General features: G+C 39.2%; 1 non-coding gene across 1 annotated transcript; it reads left to right on the forward strand.

The window, feature by feature from the left end:
- The first annotated feature begins 8,181 nt into the window (after nucleotides 1–8,181).
- On the forward strand, nucleotides 8,182–8,289 carry LOC148547227 (small nucleolar RNA R71). The gene has a single exon (XR_015898929.1). It is a non-coding gene; the product is annotated as a small nucleolar RNA R71 (small nucleolar RNA).
- Nucleotides 8,290–13,068: the final 4,779 nt, after the last annotated feature.

A 13,068-nucleotide genomic window follows, 5' to 3' on the forward strand; every position in this document is an offset into this window, starting at 1 on the left:
GAACTAAGTGATCTGGATCAACTGACATTGCCTCAGAAGAGACAGGATCCTGGAAAGTTCATAATACCCTGTACCATAGGCACCATGATCTTTAAGGCTCTGTGTGACCTTGGTTCAGGAATAAACCTCATGCCCCTCTCTGTAATAGAGAAACTGGGAATCTATGGGGTGCAAGCTGCTAAAATCTCACTAGAGATGGCAGACATCTCAAGAAAACAGGCTTATGGACAAGTAGAAGATGTATTAGTAAAGGTTGAGGGCCTTTACATACCTACTGATTTCATAGTCCTGGATACTGGAAAGGAAGAGGATGAATCCATCATCCTAGGAAGACCTTTCCTGGCCACAACAAGAGCTGTGATTGATGTTGACAGAGGTGAAATAGTCCTTCAATGGAATGAGAACTCCCTTGTATTCAAAACTCAAGGATCTCCCTCTGCAACCATGGAGAGGAAGCAGAAAAAGCTTCTCTCAAAGCAGAGTCAACCAGAGCCCCCACAGTCAAACTCTAAGTTTGGTGTTGGGAGGCCACAACCAAACTCTAAGTTTGGTGTTGAACTCCCATATCCAAACTCTAAGTTTGGTGTTGGAGAGTCTCAACAAAGCTCTGCACATCTGTGAGGCTCCATGAGAGCCCACTGTCAAGCTATTGACATTAAAGAAGCGCTTGTTGGGAGGCAACCCAATGTTTATCTAATTCTTATTTTTATTGTTTTTCATGTTTTCTTAGGTTCATGATCATGTGGAGTCACAAAATAAACAAAAAATTCAAAAACGGAATCAAAAATAGCAGAAGAAAAATTACACCCTGGAGGAGCATCTGTCTGGCGTTCAAACGCCAGAACAGAGCATAGTTCTGGCGCTGAACGCCCAGAATGGGAGCATCCTGGCGCTGAACGCCCAGAACAAGCATGGTTCTGGCGTTCAACGCCAGAAATGGCAGCAAATGGGCGTTGAACGCCCAAAATGGGCACCAACCTGGCGCTGAACGCCCAGAGTTGTATGCAAGGGCATTTTGCATGCCTAAATTGGTGCAGGGATGTAAATGCCTTGACACCTCAAGATCTGTGGACCTCACAGGATCACCTCAGGATCTGTGGACCCCACAGGATCCCCACCTACCTCCACTCACTCTCTTCTCAATCATCCTCTATAAACACTCTTCCCTATTAACCCTTTACCACTCACATCCAAACACCCACTTTCCTTCAAAATTCAACATCTCTTCCCCACCCAATCCCACCCATATGGCCGAATACACATCTCCCTCCATCTCCTCCATATCTTCTTCTTATTCTTCTATTCTTTCTTCTTTTGCTCGAGGGCGAGCAACATTCTAAGTTTGGTGTGGTAAAAGCATAGCTTTTTTTGTTTTTTTCCATAACCATTGATGGCACATTATCTGTCGGTTCTTGATCATACTGGAATAGGATTTACTATCCTTTTGCATCTGTCACTACGCCCAGCTGATGAGCGGATAATTTATACGCTTTTTGACATTGTTTTTAGTATGTTTTTAGTAGGATCTAGTTACTTTTAGGGATGTTTTCATTAGTTTTTATGTTAAATTCACATTTCTGGACTTTACTATGAGTTTGTGTATTTTTCTGTGATTTCAGGTATTTTCTGGCTGAAATTGAGGGACTTGAGCAGAAATCAGATTCAGAGGTTGAAAAAGGACTGCTGATGCTGTTGGATTCTGACCTCCCTGCACTCAAAGTGGATTTTCTGGAGCTACAGAACTCGAAATGGCGCGCTTTCAATTGCGTTGGAAAGTAGACATCCAGGGCTTTCCAGCAATATATAATAGTCCATACTTTGGCCAAGAATTTACGACGTAAACTGGCGTTCAACGCCAGCCTTCTGCCCAAATCTGGCGTCCAGCGCCAGAAAAGGATCCAAAACCAGAGTTGAACGCCCAAACTGGCACAGAATCTGGCGTTCAACTCCACAAATGGCCTCTGCACGTGCAACACTCAGGCTCAGCCCAAACACACACCAAGTGGGCCCCGGAAGTGGATTTATGCATCAATTACTTACTCATGTAAACCCTAGTAGCTAGTTTATTATAAATAGGACCTCTTACTATTGTATGAGGCGTCTTTTTGACCATCCTGGATTACCTTATGATCCTTTGATCACGTTTTAGGGGCCTGGCCATCTCGGCCATGCCTGGACCTTCACTTATGTATTTTTATACGGTAGAGTTTCTACACTCCATAGATTAAGGTGTGGAGCTCTGCTGTTCCTCAAAGATTAATGCAAAGTACTACTGTTTTCTATTCAATTCATCTTATTTCGCTTCTAAGATATTCATTCGCACTTCAACCTGAATGTGATGAACGTGACAATCATCATCATTCCCTATGAACGCGTGCCTGACAACCACTTCCGTTCTACATTAGAATTGAATGAGTATCTCTTAGATCTCTTAACCGGAATCTTCGTGGCGTAACCTAGAATGATGGCGGCATTCAAGAGAATCCGGAAAGTCTAAACCTTGTCTGTGGTATTCCGAGTAGGATTCAATGATTGAATGACTGTGACGAGCTTCAAACTCGCGATTGTTGGGCGTTAGTGACAGACGCAAAAGGAGGGTGAATCCTATTCCAGCATGATCGAGAACCGATAGATGAATAGCCATGCCGTGACAGGGTGCGTGAGCATATGATTCACTGAGAGGAGGGGATGTAGCCACTGACAACGGTGATGCCCTTGCATACAGCCAGCCATGGAAAGGAGTAAGATTGATTGGATGAAGATAGCAGGAAAGCAGAGGTTCAGAGGAACGAAAAGCATCCCCATTCGCTTATCTGAAATTCCTACCAATGATTTACATAAGTATCTCTATCCCTATTTTATTATATTAAATTCGAAAACTCCATGATTATTTTATATCTGCCTGACTGAGATTTACAAGGTGACCATAGCTTGCTTCATACCAACAATCTCCGTGGGATTCGACCCTTACTCACGTAAGGTATTACTTGGACGACCCAGTGCACTTGCTGGTTAGTTGTACGGAGTTGTGTCCACACATAGTAAAAGAGCCATAATAATGATTCCATACAATAACAAAGAGTACTACATTAATGTGATCACAATTTCGTGCACCACCAGCACTCGCGAGTTTGAAGCTCGTCACAGCCATCCCTTCCCAGATTCTACTCGGAATACCACAGACAAGGTTTAGACTTTCCGGATCTCAAGAATGGCCATCCATGGGTTCTAACTTATACCACGAAGATTCTAATATCTCGGACTCGGTCCTCTGTATTAGATATCTAAGAGATATTCATTCTAGCTTGTTTGCATGTAGAACGGAAGTGTTTGTCAGGCACGCGTTCATAGGTGAGAATGATGATGAGCGTCACATAATCATCACATTCATCATATTCTTGGGTGCGAATGGATATCTTAGAATAGGAATAAGCTTGAATTGAATAGAAAAATAGTAGTACTTTGTATTAATTCATGAGGAACAGCAGAGCTCCACACCTTAATCTATGGTGTATAGAAACTCTACCATTTGAAAATACATAAGTGATAATGGTCCAGGCATGGCCGAATGGCCAGCCCCCATGAAAGTCTAAGATAGCATAAAACTGATCAAAGATCCCTTACAAAGATAGTAAAAAGTCCTATTTATACTAAACTAGTTACTAGGGTTTACAGAAATGAGTAAATGATGCAGAAATCCACTTCTGGGGCCTACTTAGTGTGTGCTTGGGCTGAGCATTGAGCTTTACACGTGTAGAGGTCTTTCTTGGAGTTGAACACCAGTTTGTAACCTATTTCTGGCGTTTAACTCCACTTTGCAACCTGTTTCTGGCGTTTGACTCCAGAATGTAGCATGAAACTGGTGTTCAATGCTAGTTTACATCGTCTATCCTTAATCAAAATATGGACTATTATATATTGCTGGAAAGTCCTGGATGTCTACTTTCCAACGCAATTAAGAGCGCACCATTTGGAGTTCTGTATCTCCAGAAAATCCACTTTGAGTGCAGGGAAGTCAGAATCCAACAGCATCTGCAGTCCTTCTTTAACCTCTGAATCTGATTTTTGCTCAAGTCCCTCAATTTCAGCCAGAAGATACCTAAAATCACAGAAAAATACACAAACTCATAGTAAAGTCCAGAAATGTGAATTTTAATTAAAAACCAATAAAAATATACTAAAAACTAACTAAATCATACTGAAAACTATGTAAAAACAATGCCAAAAAGCGTATAAATTATCCGCTCATCACAACACCAAACTTAAATTGTTGCTTGTCCCCAAGCAACTGAAAATAAAATAGGATAAAAAGAAGAGAATATACTATAAATTCCAAAATATCAATGAAACTTAGCTCCAATCAGATGAGTGGGACTTGCAGCTTTTTGCCTCTTGAATAGTTTTGGCATCTCACTGTATCCATTGAAGTTCAGAATGATTGGCATCTATAGGAACTTAGAATTCAGATAGTGTTATTGGTTCTCCTAGTTCAGTATGTTGATTCTTGAACACAGCTACTTTATGAGTCTTGGCCGTGGCCCTAAGCACTTTGTTTTCCAGTATTACCACCGGATACATAAATGCCACAGACACATAACTGGGTGAACCTTTTCAGATTGTGACTCAGCTTTGCTAAAGTTCCTAATTAGAGGTGTCCAGAGTTCTTAAGCACACTCTTTTTTTGCTTTGGACCTTGACTTTAACCGCTCAGTCTCAAGTTTTCACTTGACACCTTCACGTCACAAGCACATGGTTAGGGACAGCTTGGTTTAGCCGCTTAGGCCAGGATTTTATTCCTTTAGGCCCTCCTATCCACTGATGCTCAAAGCCTTGGATCTTTTTTATTACCCTTGCCTTTTGGTTTTAAGGGCTATTGGCTTTTTGCTCTTGCCTTTTGGTTTAAAGAGCTTTTGGCTTTTTCTGCTTGCTTTTTCTTTTTCTTTCTTTTTCTTTCGCCATTTTTTTTGCAAGCTTTTGTATTCACTACTTTTTCTTGCTTCAAGAATCATTTTTATGATTTTTCAGATTATCAAATAACATGTCTCCTTTTCATCATTCTTTCAAGAGCCAACATATTTAACATTCATAAACAACAACTTCAAAAGACATATGCACTGTTCAAGCATTCATTCAGAAAACAAAAAGTGTTGCCACCACATCAAAATAATTAAACTAGTTTCAAGGATGAATTCGAAACCATGTACTTCTTGTTCTTTTGTAATAAAAACATTTTTTCATTTAAGAGAGGTGATGGATTCATATACGTTAAGGCATAGACACTTAAATACTAATGATCATGTAATAAGACACAAACATAAATAAAACATAAGCTAAAAAAATGAAAAACAGAAAATAAATAGACAAGGAGATTAAGGAATGAGTCCACCTTAGTGAGGGTGGCGTCTTCCTCTCCTTGAATAACCAATGGTGCTCTTGAGCTCCTCTATGTCTCTTCCTTGTCTTTCTTACTCCTCCCTCATAGCTCTTTGATCTTCTCTAATTTCATAGAGGATGATGGAGTGCTCTTGGTGCTCCACCCTTAGTTGTCCCATGTTGGAACTTAATTCTCCTAGGAAAGTGTTGATTTGTTCCCAATAGTTTTGTAGAGGGAAGTGCATCCCTTGAGGCATCTCAGGGATTTCATGGTGAGGAATCTCCTCATGCTCATGTTGAGGTCCATGATCTCTTGTTTGCTCCATCCTTTTCTTAGTGATGGGCTTGTCCTCTTCAATGAGGATGTCTCTGGCCTTAGGTGCCATAAATGGTTATGAAAAAATAAAAAGCAATGCTTTTACCACACCAAACTTAGAAGGTTTACTCATCCTCGAGTAAAAGAAGAAAGAAGTGAGTAGAAGAAGAAGAAAATGGAGGAGATGGAGGTGTGTGAATGGTTCGGTCAAGGGGGTTTTAGGTGGTTATTATGTATGATGGTTTTGGAGGAGTAATGGAGGTGATTGGTGGAGGTTAATTGAGGAAGAATGTTATGAAAAAGTGTGAAGATGAGAGAAGAAGTGGTAGGGATCCTGTGGGATCCACAGATCCAGTGGGGCCAAGGACTTAACATCCCTGCTCCAATTAGGCATGTAAAACGCCTTTGCTGTGCAATCCTGGTGTTTAACGCCAGACTGCTGCCTATTTCTGGCGTTAAACGCCCAAATGTAGCTTGTTTCTGGCCTTTAACGCCAGGTAGATGCTTGTTTCTGGCGTTAAACGCCAGCTTGGTGCCTGTTTCTGGCGTTAAACGCCAGACAGATGCTTGTTTCTGGCATTTAAATGCCAGACTGCTCTCCTCCAGGGTGTGCTGTTTTCAATGCTGTTTTTCATTTTATTTTTGATTTTTCAGTAGTTTTTGTGACTCCACATGATCATCAACCTAATAAAACACGAAATAACAATAGAAAATAAATAAATATAATTAGATAACATTGGGTTGCCTCCCAACAAGCGCTTCTTTAATGTCAATAGCTTGACAGTGAGCTCTCATGGAGCCTCACAGATGTTCAGAGCATTGTTGGAACCTCCCAACACCAAACTTAGAGTTTGAATGTGGGGGTTTAACACCAAACTTAGACTTTGGTTGTGGCCTCCCAACACCAAACTTAGAGTTTGACTTTGGGGGCTTTGGTTGACTTTGCAGTGAGAGAAGATTTTCATGCTTCCTCTCCATGGTTACAGAAGGAGATCCTTGAGTTTTAAACACAAGGTTGTCCTCATTCAGTTGAAGGATCAATTCTCCTCTGTCCACATCAATCACAGCTCTTGCTGTGGCTAGGAAGGGTCTTCCAAGGATGATGGATTCATCCTCATCCTTCCCAGTGTCTAGGATTATGAAATCAGCAGGGATGTAAAGGCCTTCAACCTTTACTAACACGTCCTCTACTAGTCCATAAGTCTATTTTCTGGAGTTGTCTGCCATCTCTAATGAGATTCTGACAGCTTGCACCTCAAAGATTCCCAATTTCTCCATTACAGTGAGTGGCATGAGGTTTATCCCTGATCCAAGGTCACATAAAGCCTTCTCAAAGGTCATGGTGCCTATGGTACAAGGTATTAAGAACTTTCCAGGATCCTATTTCCTCTGAGGTAATCTCAGTTGATCCAGATCACTTAGTTCATTGATGAGCAAGGGAGGTTCATCTTCCCAAGTCTCATTACCAAATAATTTGGCATTCAGCTTCATGATTGCACCAAGGTACTTGGCAACTTGCTCTTCAGTAACATCTTCATTCTCTTCAGAAGAAGAATACTCATCAGAGCTCATGAATGGTATAAGGAAGTTCAATGTAATCTCTATGGTCTCTAGATGAGTCTCAGATTCCTTTGGTTCCTCAGAGGGAAACTCCTTGTTGATCACTGGACATCCCAGGAGGTCTTTCTCACTGGGATTCACATCCTCTCCCTCCCTTGTAGTTCGGCCATGATGGTTAAATCAATGGCCTTGCACTCTCTTTTTGGATTCTCTTCTGTATTGCTTGGGAGAGTACTAGGAGGAGTTTCAGTAACTATTTTACTCAGCTGGACCACTTGTGCCTCTAAATTTCTAATGGAGGACCTCGTTTCATTCATGAAACTTAAAGTGGCCTTAGATAGATCAGAGACTATATTTGCTAAGCTAGATGGATCCTGCTCAGAGCTCTCTGTCTTTTGCTGAGTGGATGATGGAAAAGGCTTGCTATTACTAAACCTGTTTCTTCCACCATTGTTAAAGCCTTGTTGAGGCTTTTGTTGATCCTTCCATGAGAAATTTGGATGATTTCTCCATGAGGGATTATAGGTGTTTCCATAGGGTTCACCCATGTAATTCACCTCTGCTATTGCAGGGTTCTCAGGATCATAAGTTTCTTCTTCAGAAGATGCCTCTTTAGTACTGTTGGATGATTCCTTCAATCCATTCAGACCCTGAGAGATCATATTGACTTGCTGAGTCAATATTTTATTCTGAGCCAATATGGCATTCAGAGTATCAATTTTAAGAACTCCCTTCCTCATGGGCGTCCTATTATTCATAGGATTCCTTTCAGAAGTGTACATGAACTGGTTATTTGTAACCATGTCAATGAGTTCTTGAGCTTCTGCAGGCGTTTTCTTTCGGTGAATGGATCCACCTGCAGAATGGTCCAGTGACATCTTTGATAACTCAGACAGACCATCATAGAATATATCCAGGGTGGTCCATTCTAAAAGCATGTCAGAAGGACACCTTTTGGTCAGTTCCTTGTATCTCTCCCAAGCTTCATAGAGGGATTCACCTACCTTCTGTCTGAAGGTTTGAACATCCACTCTAAGCTTGCTAAGCTTTTGAGGAGGAAAGAACTTGGCTAAGAAATCCGTGACCAGCTTATCCCAAGAGTTCAGACTATCTTTAGGTTGAGAGTCCAACCATACTCTAGCTCTGTCTCTTACAGCAAACGGGAAAAGCATAAGCCTGTAGACCTCGGGATCAATCCCATTGGTCTTAACAGTATCACAGATCTGCAAGAATTCAGTTAAGAACTGAATAGGATCTTCGGATGGAAGTCCATGAAACTTGCAGTTCTGTTGCATCAGAGAAACCAATTGAGGTTTAAGCTCAAAATTGTTTGCTCCAATGGCAGGGATTAAGATGCTTCTTCCATGTAAATTGGAATTTGGTGCAGTAAAGTCACCAAGCATCTTCCTTGCATTGTTATTATTTTCGGCCATGTTTTCTTCTTTTTCAAAAATTTTTGTCAGATTTTCTCCAGAGAGTTGTGCTTTGGCTTCCCTTAGCTTCCTCTTCAGAGTCCTTTCAGGTTCAGGATCAGTTTCAACAAGAGTTTTCTTATCCTTGTTTCTGCTCATATGAAAAAGAAGAAAATATGGAATCCTCTATGTCACAGTATAGAGATTCCTGTATGTGAGTATAAGAACAGAAGAATAGAAGAAGAGAAATTCGAACACCAAGAGGAAGAGAGGGTTCGAATTTTGAGATGAAGAGAAGTGTTAGTAAATAAATAAAATAATTAGAAAGAGATGAGGGGGAGAGAATTTCGAAAATTAAATAAATTAAAAATAAAATTTAAAGTTAAATTTTGAAAATTAAAATTGAAATCAAATTAAATTATAAATTAAAACAATTAGTTAATAATAAAAAAAAGAAATTTGAAAAAGGGGGAAGGGATTTTCGAAAATTAGAGAGAGAGAATTAGTTAGGTAGTTTTGAAAAAAGATATGATTGAAACAAAAAGATAGGATTGATTAAAAAAATTTGAAAATCAATTTTAAAAAGGTAAGAAGTTAGAAAAGATTTTGAAATTGATTTTGAAAAAGATGTGATTGAAATTTATTTTGAAAAAGATTTGAAAAAGAAATTTAAAAAGATTTGATTTTGAAAATTAAAGTTGATTACTTGACTAACAAGAAACTAAAAAGATATGATTCTAGAGTTTAAAGATTGAACCTTTCTTACTAGGCAAGTAACAAACTTAATATTTTTTGAATCAATCACATTAATTGTTAGTAAAGATTTGAAATTATGAAACAAAATAAGAAAAAGATTTTTGAAAATCATTTTGGAATTTTCGAAAATTATGAAAGAAAAATGAAAAAGATTTGAAAAAGATAAGATTTTTAAATTAAAAATTTGATTTGACTCATAAGAAATAACTAAATTTTAAAATTTTTTTGACTAAATCAAATCAAATTTTCGAAAATTATGAGTGAAATAAGAGAAAGATATTTTTTTTGATTTTTGAATTTTCAATGAAGAAAGAGAAAAACAACCCAAAGACTCAATGCATGAAAATTTTGGATCAAAACATGTGATGCATGCAAGAACACTATGAATGTCAAGATGAACACCAAGAACACTTTGAATGTCAAGATGAACACCAAGAACTTATTTTTGAAAAATTTTCAAGAAAAGAAAACATGCAAGACACCAAACTTAAAAAATTTTATTCTTTAGACATTAACAAATTGAAAATGCATATGAAAAACAAGAAAAGACACAAAACAAGAAAATATGAAGATCAAACAAGAAGACTGGCCAAGAACAACTTGAAGATCATGAAGAATGCAATGCACGAAATTTTCAAAATTAATTTTTAGAAAATTAAAAAGATGCAATTGACACCAAACTTAAAACTTGACTCTAGACTCAAACAAGAAACACAAAAATATTTTTGGTTTTATTATTTTATTAAACTTTTTTTTATTTTTTTCGAAAATTAATTGGGAAAAACGAAAAAGAAGAAAATATATTTTTTTTGTATTTTTCGAAAATAAGAAATAAAAAGCTTAAAATTAAAATAAAATTACCTAATCTGAGCAATAAGATGAACCGTCAGTTGTCCAAACTCGAACAATCCCCGGCAACGGCGCCAAAAACTTGGTGCGCAGAAATCGTGACGGTTCTTTTCCTTGTTAACGGCGCTGAAAACTTTATACGCACGTTCATAATCTTAATTCTTTGTCACAACTTCACACAGCTGACTAGCAAGTGCACTGGGTCGTCCAAGTAATAAACCTTACGTGAGTAAAGGTCGATCCCACGGAGATTGTCGGCTTGAAGCAAGCTATGGTCACCTTGTAAATCTCAGTCAGGCAGATTCAAATGTATTAAGAGTTTTGATAATTAAAAGATAAATAAAACATAGATTAGGATAGAGATACTTATGTAATTTATTGGTGAGAATTTCATATAAGCATATAGAGATGCTTTCGTTCCCCTGAACCTCTGCTTTTCTACTGTCTTCATCCAACCATTCCTACTCCTTTCCATGGCAAGCTTTATGTAGGGCATCACCGTTGCCAATGGCTACATCCCATCCTCTCTGTGAAAATGGTCCAATGCGCTGTCACTGCATGGCTAATCATCTGTCGGTTCTCGATCATACTTGAATAGGATTTACTATCCTTTTGCGTCTGTCACTACGCCCAGCACTTGCGAGTTTGAAGCTCGTCACAGCCATCCCTTCCCAGATCCTACTCGGAATACCACAGACAAGGTTTAGACTTTTCAGATCTCAAGAATGGCCATCCATGGGTTCTAACTTATACCACGAAGATTCTAATATCTCGGACTCGGTCCTCTGTATTAGATATCTAAGAGATATTCATTCTAGCTTGTTTGCATGTAGAACGGAAGTGTTTGTCAGGCACGCGTTCATAGGTGAGAATGATGATGAGCATCACATAATTATCACATTCATCATGTTTTTGGGTGCGAATGGATATCTTAGAATAGGAATAAGCTTGAATTGAATAGAAAAACAGTAGTACTTTGTATTAATTCATGAGGAACAGCAGAGCTCCACACCTTAATCTATGGTGTGTAGAAACTCTACCGTTTGAAAATACATAAGTGATAATGGTCCAGGCATGGCCGAATGGCCAGCCCCCATGAAAGTCTAAGATAGCATAAAACTGATCAAAGATCCCTTACAAAGATAGTAAAAAGTCCTATTTATACTAAACTAGTTACTAGGGTTTATAGAAATGAGTAAATGATGCAGAAATTCACTTCCGGGGACCACTTGGTGTGTGCTTGGGCTGAGCATTGAGCTTTACACATGTAGAGGTCTTTCTTGGAGTTGAACGCCAGTTTGTAACCTATTTCTGGCGTTTAACTCCACTTTGCAACCTGTTTCTGGCGTTTGACTCTAGAATGCAGCATGGAACTGGCGTTCAACGCCAGTTTACGTCGTCTATCCTTAATCAAAGTATGGACTATTATATATTACTGGAAAGCCCTGGATGTCTACTTTTCAACGCAATTGAGAACGCGCCATTTGGAGTTCTGTAGCTCCAGAAAATCCACTTTGAGTGCAAGGAGGTCAGAATCCAACAACATCTGCAGTCCTTCTTCAACCTCTGAATCTGATTTTTGCTCAAGTCCCTCAATTTCAGCCAGAAGATACCTGAAATCACAGAAAAACACACAAACTCATAGTAAAGTCTAGAAATGTGAATTTTAATTAAAAACTAATAAAAATATACTAAAAACTAACTAAATTATACTGAAAACTATGTAAAAATAATGCCAAAAAGCGTATAAATTATCCGCTCATCAAACATCAAGCTTCGAAGCATCTGATTCCGGGAACAAGACCCTAACCTGAGAAACAGCTCAATCGAAGCTTTGAGCAAAGGCTTCATAAATTTCACCCTCCAACTCCTTAACCCTGGCAGAAAGCTGCTCCCCTTCAGACTTTAAAGTCTTGACTTGGTCTGAAGATGAAAGCTGGAGGCGCCTTTCCGCAACAAGTTCAAATTCCTTCTGTTGCAGAGAAGAAGACAGCTCAGTAATCATTCTCTCCTTCTCCTGCACCGTAGCAGACAACTCGGCAACGCTCAAGGCCTCTTTCTCCTCCTGCCCAAGAGCAATCTCTTGTGCCCTGCCAATAGCCATGATACAAGCACTAATCACCTGACATAAAAGAGGAGAACAATAAGAATCAAGCATAATAAGAGACACAAAACCTCATAAACAAACCAAACACACCTGCAAGAACTGGCTCACACCAGCACGACCAACCTCATTAATCATTTTCATATCCTCGGAAAAACGAAAAAGTTCGTCAACCATAGTAGCAAACGGGAAAAGCTTAGCCCACAGAGATCTAGCGTGCTCATCCTCGGCAGAGCCATGAAGCCTCTTCTGGGATTCATAAGCAGACTCAACCATTTGCAAGTTAATCGACGAGTCTCCCTTACCCTCAAACACCTCCGCAACGCTACCTTTCACTTGACCCCTCTTTCGATTAGGTTTTATACTCGGACCATACTGAACAACAACAGCTGCAGCATCCTTCTCCACGTTAGTAGAAGTTTCCTTTTCATTTTTCCTGCGCTGATTGAAAAAAGACTTCAACCAAGCAGTTGTGATCGTGGGAGCTTTCTCGGCTACAAAGACAAAACACGAAACATAATCAGAATAGATACCAAAAAGACATGGGAGAACGCCAAAACTCAAAATTACTTATATGATCCAACACAGCCTGCCTATCAGTGTCCCACTTCAATAGTTCAACAATTGACAACAACCCTTTTGGACCCAGAGACTTAAACAGAAACTCCATGACCATATCATCATTAGAGAGCCTATCA

The sequence above is a fragment of the Arachis ipaensis genome, chromosome B8, assembly GCF_059453495.1.
Source record: "Arachis ipaensis isolate K30076 ecotype BB chromosome B8, ASM5945349v1, whole genome shotgun sequence".
Lineage (NCBI taxonomy): Eukaryota > Viridiplantae > Streptophyta > Magnoliopsida > Fabales > Fabaceae > Arachis > Arachis ipaensis.